Below are 8,502 nucleotides of genomic sequence, written 5' to 3'. Positions count from 1 at the left end.
TGGTGATTTATTTGATGCTTCGTTGTTTCAAGCTGATTTGGTTTTTATTAGATATATAGGATAGATGTGGGAACTAATGATGGACATTTGTTATTTTGTAGGCACATCTTGGTGTAGTTCAGTCACGAGAGAGATTTCCGCGACCGTGGTCATTGATTCCACGATTGGCACAGGCCGATAGGGATGTGATTGAGAGATGCAGTTTGACTTCATTATTAGACATGCCTCGGTATATCATTAATCGGTGTTTGTTGATAGCTTTGGCGGAGAGGTGGCACAGTGACACAAGCACCTTTCATTTGGCTACTGGTGAGATAATAGTCACATCTGAGGATTGTTATCGCATTTTGCAGATTCTGATTGTGGGGGCCTTGTTGCCATATGAGCAGACCGAGGAGGGTGGGACAAAGGCTCTCCGTCGCATCTTCCAGGATGATCAGATTTGTAGATATGAGATCCCATGGCAGGAGTTTGTGGATCTGGATTATGCTCCTCTACCCTCTGTTTTAGCAAGCTTCATTGGTGGATTCTTGTGTCCCGACCGTAGGTCGAAGGGACTAGCTATGGGATGGGGATTGGTTTTGGAGGACATGGTTACACAAGGATGCAGGTTTGCATGGGGGTCCTGCATGTTAGCCCACCTTTACAGAGAGCTTCACCAGGTGGTATATCTGGGATACAATAGTTTGTCAGTAAGGTGACTTTATTATAGGTGTGGGTCTGGGAGCATATTCCTATAGCGAGGCCACTTACAGATAGGGAAAGGTCAGTTGGGCGAGCATATGCATATGGGTATATAGGTATAGTTGTCTAGCATAAGCTGGGCAAACTAGAGCACTGGCAGAGATCATTGGATGATATTGATATGGTCATCTAGAGATCGTATATGGATTGTGAGGTGTGGGCAGAGGACGGGATATAGATGCTCTATGTGTATATGTCTAGATATTTGATCGGGCGGATGCCCTTTATCATTGAGTGGTTTTTCTATAGCCATGTCCAATGATAGTATGGGAGATAACAGGGGATACCACAAGGAGATTGCTTATATGTTCACCGAAGACAGGATGTGCTCGAGTGGGAGCCCACAATGGATAGTGTAGTGGTAGTAGAGGATTACATGACATTGGAAGACTAGATCTAGAATTACAGAGCTAGGGTTGTCAATGCGGGGATGACAGAGGAGTTCTCAACCTACTTTTTGGCACATGCAATGGCATGGATAGCGGATCTACCAGAGATGGTACCTTCTTTTAATGATGAGGAGGATGAGAAGCCAGAGAGGCAAGGGGGAGTTAGATAGAGAGATGAGGAGGGGATGGAGGGAGAGGAGGAGGACTTTTCCTTGGTGTTGGTGGTACTGGTAGGGTAGGTGTAGTGTTAGCAGTGGTGGGGGGTATAGAGGATGATAGACGACCCACCCAAAGGAGGAGATCAAATGTTCTACCTCCACCGGTGCTTTGGATAGGGATAGGCATGGTTGGGACCATGACACAGGTACCCATTCATATTAGGGTACCTACCCATCAGTAAGACTCACATATTAGATCCCTATAGGTCACAGTGTAGCAGCTACAGGTACAGGTGCTAGCATAGCAACACCAAATTATACAGATTACGACAGAGCGGGATACAAAGAGAGAACGTTGGGGCCGGGAAGAGGAGCTTGCAAAGGGATTGTAGAGAGCGATAGGTGGTTCCTTGATGTGGGACACACTAAGGGAGATACGGTACATGGTCTGTTGTTCACCAAAAGTGATAACCCAAGTATACCTGCAAATCTATCTATGAGATAGCCAATCTCAATCAATGAAACACCTCAGGGCTTGGACAACATGACAAAGATATGAATCCTTCTACTCTTCAGGCTCTGCAAAACCTAGGTGGGTATACCTTTGATGCATTTAATCAGACCTATTACACACAAGACTGCATCAATCAAAAGCAGATGGATCTCAAAAGGTTCAAAAACTAAGAGATGACTGCAGATGGGCTAGATCCACACTTGCAACTCAACATTTTGAATCATGAGATGGAGGGACACTTCCACATAACATAAAATATAAAAGATATTCTGATTTTGGATTTTTAAATGGTGTTCTGACAACCTTTCAATATTACAAGAGACCAGTGCCTTATCCAGGCCACAGAGTCATGCATAAAACTGGATGAGAAATCTCAGATGCAAGTTGTTTTCAACATTAAATTTTCATGTATCAATGCCTTACATTAATACAATCCTCTGCTCTGTCACAAAACCATACTTATATGTAGATATCCAATATGCATTCAAAATCATTAATGCTGGGTTTTAGGATTTAAATCCTTCCTTGAAGAATACCCAAAAGACAACATTACACTCTTAGAGGAATCTAAAAGAGACAACTCAAATTATCCTTGATAATGTGAAATTATATGAATCTGAGTACATTTTGGAGACAATTTCATGGAAACTCACACATGCCTTGCATATGTGTGAACCTGCAAACTGAAACTAAACCTATAGTAAAGACAACAATGAAAACATAGACGAACACACTGTCATTTGCATTGATAAAAGGATGCCATCACTGGAACCTGCAATTTCGGATTTCTCCCTTGGAGCAAATCTCTCAAAAACTGGAACCCCTACAACTGAGAAGAATGGGGAATAAAAAGAGGAGAGAAGAAAATCAAATCTACAACTGAATTGCCAAGTGTCTCCTCTCTAACTGAATTTTTTTCCCATGGAAACTACTTCTAAAATATCTCACATTTGTCAAAATTAACCTCATAATCTAATTCCTCACTCCGAGAGCTTTCTGAAAACATATAACACTTTATACTTTGGCAAAAAATTGAGCCCTGGGCGAATTAATCCGCAACATCGACCCATCATTTAAATTTTTCGAATTTCTCTATAGTTTAAACTATATCATTTAATCATTTTAAATTTGATTTTTTGCCTCCATTTGTGCTCTGACACTTTGCCATGTGGCGGCCTCTAATTGGTCGATGGGGTTGACCGGACGCCACCTGGGATGACACCTCATCACCGCCACGTCATCTGCTTCGTCATTACCACTTGGTCGCCACGTCATCGCCACTGGACTGCCACCCATGCGCCAACTGTGTGCCACCTCACCGGGACCCGCCTGCTGGACTGCCACCTATCACGACACGTGGACGGCTCTCGTTCACTTTCGCTATTTCGCGGGGTTTAAACGACGTGCATCTTCCCTTCGCGAAATAGCACGCACCGTTGATCTCTCTCGAACTTGCTCGCTCGTTAACCCGGCCTTCGTCTGTAAAATTTTGTCTGTTTGCCTTGGGAAGCGTGCCTGCGTGGGTTCCACTTGGTCTTCGTCGACTCACCTCCTTCGTCACCTCGGGAAGCGTGCTCGCGCATGGGCCCACCTTGGGCGCCCATAGGCACCTTGTGTCAAAAGCCTTTATGGCTTTGACATATTACTACTGTGCATTTTTTGTTATAAATACTAGAAAATACCACTTCCCAGCCAATGTGGGATTAAAACATTAAGCCTGGGACTGTGTATTTTGAAGATTTCTGAGACTTTAATGGCGTTTTTGGACATTTGCATGAGGTTCGATGGTCTTTCCAACCACGCCACGCTGCAAGGGAGGATGCTAGAGGTTTCATTGGCATTTCCATTTGCCAATTCCATGTCAATCTGGAGTTTTAGAAACTTGTTTGCTGCACATTGCATTTGTTTTAAAAGACTCCAGCTGTTGGCAAATCTGCATTTGAACTTTGCTTTAAAAAAAAAGCACATTGCCTTCTAATGATCACACAGGGAGGAATTTATTGGCATTTGTTTGAATGGTTTCCTTTTAAACTTGTTTGTTCAACACCACATGAACTGCCAATTTCATTTTGTTTGAAGTTTCTGAGCCCTCCAAACTCCATCTTCAACGCTGCAAAAGGAGATTTAATTTTACACTTGCCAAATGCATTTGTCTGAAAGTTTATTGCTGTTGTAGCTGCCATCAAAGGGAGTTTCAATGCACTTGGTTGTTTTCATTTCATGCCAAAGGCTTTTCAAACTTCTCTTTTCTCACCACTCCTTGTATTTGGCTGCAATCGGTCATAGCCATTTGGCAATGGAGTTGTAAAGGCCATTATAGATGGAGAATAATGAAAGACACCAGCCATAGACTTTTTTTTTTTTGCCATCCAAACAATACACATTCAGCAAAGAGGGAAGATGCTGGGGTTTTCATTTGGTTTGCATATTTCATAAAACTCATCTCCCAACCACCAAGTTCCAGCAGGGAAGGAAAATATGGCATTGATTTTACATTATCCTCTGGTGGGAAACACATAAGTATTTGACTCCAACAATGGACATCAACATTACTCTAGAAATGCTCATAAAGCCAAGTTGCCAATAAAATAATAAGGCACAGGCATGAGCCAGGTCGGGCCCCAAAGTGGGTCCGACTAAAAAAAATTTCGCTTTTAAACAACTGACCTCTGGAATACCTTAGGAACCTCAAACACACCTCTGGAAATAATCGACATCGTCTTCGGATCATAAAATTGCATTTTACATCCTTCAGGCAATTATGCCACAATTTTTGCATTTAATCGCGAAGACGTAATTTTCAAACCTGTCAAAACACCTTTCTGGAGCTCGCCATCTGACAGGCGTGTACTTTGATATACAAGGATGACATCTACCAAACGGTTTCTCAAGATGAGTCCCGAGTGAAAAGATATTAATTTCCGAAAACGGCCAACTGGCTTTGTCGACACTGCGGACCTGATGAAGTCAATGTTCTGGCAACACATGATGCCTTTCTCAAAAATATCAAACGACCTCCGTAGGCTCTGAAATTCGGAACATAGGTACCTTAAAGTACATATTAAATCTTTGAATTCTCAGTTCGATCACCAGACTGATAGGATGCAAATGGCACGCTCACCAAAACGGCTACATTAACTGATCTAACACTGGAAGTGCGGATAATTGAATTTGATGGCAAAATGAGTCCTTTTGAAAACCGATCAGACGGATTGATAAAAGCTTGAAATTTGAAATGTAGCTCACCATTTATACCAACATTAGCCCGGAACAAACATTCTGACATGACATTCACCGGGACATTTTTACACTTGTGCAAACCTCACAAACTACAAATGGATTTGGCTATGAAAACGGAGCAAACGGATTCGTCAAGACTTGAAATTTTGTAGGGTAACTCACTTTTATGCATACTATTGAATCCATTTTGAATTTCTCCATGATGATCAACAGGGAAAAAGATTTAATCGCTCAAAGAAGGCTACTCCATAAAATCTGCATTTTGTGCCTAAAATGCACTTCTAGCTCACCCCTCAAAATGGGTACCTCATAAATTTATCCAAAATGAATTCTGAAAGTTGCACATCACTGAATAGGCCAAATGAAAGGTGTGGAACATGAATCCCGAGCCTTACCCTCTGAAAATCAACTGGCTCTATTTTACCCCCTTGCTAACTAGGCATTCAAACTGACTTATTTAGGTGCTTTTCTGACATGCAGAGAAAATTTTTGAAATGGGCCTCTAAAATTTGACTCAATTTTAATCAGTCCCAACAGTGGCTCTGACTGGGGATGGTTGATTGCAAGATCAACACAAGAATCCAGATATCTTTGGTTAAGCAGACCACCCAAAAATGGATCATTCTTCTCTTCTCATCTCATTTCAAAAACAGGGCTTCCTTATTCTACCCAAACAACAGGGCACTTTATTGAAAACCACACAATAGAAAGCAAAGCGACTGTACAAAATATACAACTTATAAATGGCCCCGGGCCATCAAAACTGAAATCAATTCTTACCTCTGTCAAACACTTGATTTTCATTTCCACTAACCGGAGGTAAGTTGAGATCATCATTCCAATCTGCCTGATCAAAAACACTTCCACTTCTAATCAGCTGGTCACATAAAACATAATCAGTAGCATGTTCATAATCAATCAATCTTTGGAAACCAAATGAATGCTGAACGTGTTGATCACTAGGTGACATAAGAGTGCCATACTCTTTACCACTCTTTCCCAGTTGAAATGAAAAGTGACCTAACTTATTCTGAAAGTTGAAAACATCAGGCACATCTCTATTGCTAGTTTTCTCAAATGATAAACACTCTTCCACAATGATGGCTTGCAAACTAGAGAGGAAAACTTCCTCATAACATGACTGCACTTCCACTTGCTGATCACAAAAACTATCAGCATTTTGCACATATGAAAGTACATGATTTTTACTTGCCAATGGTTCATTTCCTCCTTGCAAATCTGAGAAAAACACCCCAGATCTGTCATGTCTTCTAAAAGGTAGATCCTCATAATGCATATCAAAGCCAGAATTCATATTAACATATGAACCTTCATTATCATACTTATCAACCATATATGCATTATCATTTTGTCTATCAAACATAGGAAAAGAATCAACATCATATGTATCATTTTTTACACCCTCAAAAACATCATGAGAATCAAAACATATACTGAGTGGGTATGAAAGATTGGGCACATTTTTGAATCCACATCTTTGAAAATCAGCAGCTAAGAGTTCTGAAATTTGCTCACTGCATAGTGAACCTCCTTCATTTTCATTTTCCTTGGCTTCATCCTCTGAGCTGTAAACATTGTCCCAATCTGAGAAGGGTATTGGATCTGCAGTGCTCATGTCTCTAGGCACATTTGTTTCATCATCACAACAACTTGCATCTGCATCATATCCTTTATCATGCTGCTCATAATGTGTTGCTACATGTTGCAACATAGTTTCATAACTGGGGTTGCAAACATCTTGTGGATTGAAATCAACAACAAGGTGATCTACATCATTAGCATCTGAAACCTCAATGGGTTCATAATTAGTTGAACAATCATTGTTCTCACAAATTTCTTCTCGCTCTGAATACACATCTGAACTTTCATGATGAGAATAATCACATTCAACATCATAGGAGGTACATCCACTCAGGGGCTCATCTCCTTCATTATTTTTAATCTTGTGTATATTTTCAAATTGGTTACTTTCAATCATATCTATCCATTTTTTAATAGATGCAACACATTCTTCTCTGAAGGCAGTAGACCAATTAACTGAGTTAGGCTCATAAAGCTCTAAGAATATCTCAATTAAAATAGACTCAGGGGGTCTATTATCAGTTGAAAGCTCATTCAATGCAGCTAAAAATCTTTCATAGAAGACATATGATGATTCTCCTTTACTTCTTAGCCCTACTTTCCCTTTTAACAACCAGATAAATCTCTCTTGGATCATTTGAAGACATTTTTCAATTTCTATATTGATGTCTTTCAAATTTGACAAAGGAATCACAGATCTAGGAACTACATCAGGATCCATCAGGTTTTATAACAATCACTGAACCATTATCATGACCATGCACCTTACTATTTTTTTAAAAAAATCTTTTCAAAAACCTTGTAGTCACTAATTTCAGAACTACATACTTCTTTGATCATATAACTGAATTTTGTTTCAAAAACATGAAGTATGCATACTACAAATTTCTTTTCCTTTCTATGGTGACTGATTCACCTTATAAGGAACATGAATTGTCTCATTAATACTTTGAGGAATACCTGGAGTAAATTTGTTGCTGCTCTTCACTGCACTTCTGACTAGAAATTTGAAGAACTCCTCCAAATCTCAGGTTCGTTCTTATAGAGTCGCCATCTCCCTGAAGAGGAATAAAACTTAACCACTGATCTTCACTCTGAACACTTTCAGATTTCTGGGTCTCACCACACAGCAGTCACACAATATTTTTGAATTTCTTAGCAACAAAAATTTTCAGGGTAAACACTTCCAAATCTGAAAATGACTTTCAGATTTGTACACTTCTAAGACTCTTCCCCAAATGAATTTTAGCTAAACTCATGGGTTTAACTGCAATCAACAAGGTTACTAGAACTTTTCTCAACCTTACTGAATAATGCAATTATAAAACACCGTTACATCCCCAGCAGAGTCGCCATTTTTGTTGTGGTGACTCGGATGGGATAATCTCAACCTTATATGAATTAATTCTTTCTTAAACAGAGGCTCTTGATAGTTCATTTACATCCCCAGCAGAGTCGCCATTTTTGTTGTTCACCAAAAGTGATAACCCAAGTATACCTGCAAATCTATCTATGAGATAGCCAATCTCAATCAATGAAACACCTCAGGGCTTGGACAACATGACAAGGATATGAATCCTTCTACTCTTCAAGCTCTGCAAAACCTAGGTGGGTATACCTTTGATGCATTTAATCAGACCTATTACACACAAGACTGCATCAATCAAAAGCAGATGGATCTCAAAAGGTTCAAAAACTAAGAGATGACTGCAGATAGGCTAGATCCACACTTGCAACTCAACATTTTGAATCATGAGATGGAGGGACACTTCCACATAACATAAAATATAAAAGATATTCTGATTTTGGATTTTTAAATGGTGTTCTGACAACCTTTCAATATTACAAGAGACCA

The sequence above is a fragment of the Cryptomeria japonica genome, chromosome 9, assembly GCF_030272615.1.
Source record: "Cryptomeria japonica chromosome 9, Sugi_1.0, whole genome shotgun sequence".
Classification (NCBI taxonomy): domain Eukaryota; kingdom Viridiplantae; phylum Streptophyta; class Pinopsida; order Cupressales; family Cupressaceae; genus Cryptomeria; species Cryptomeria japonica.
Note: the sequence above shows the minus strand (reverse complement) of the source record.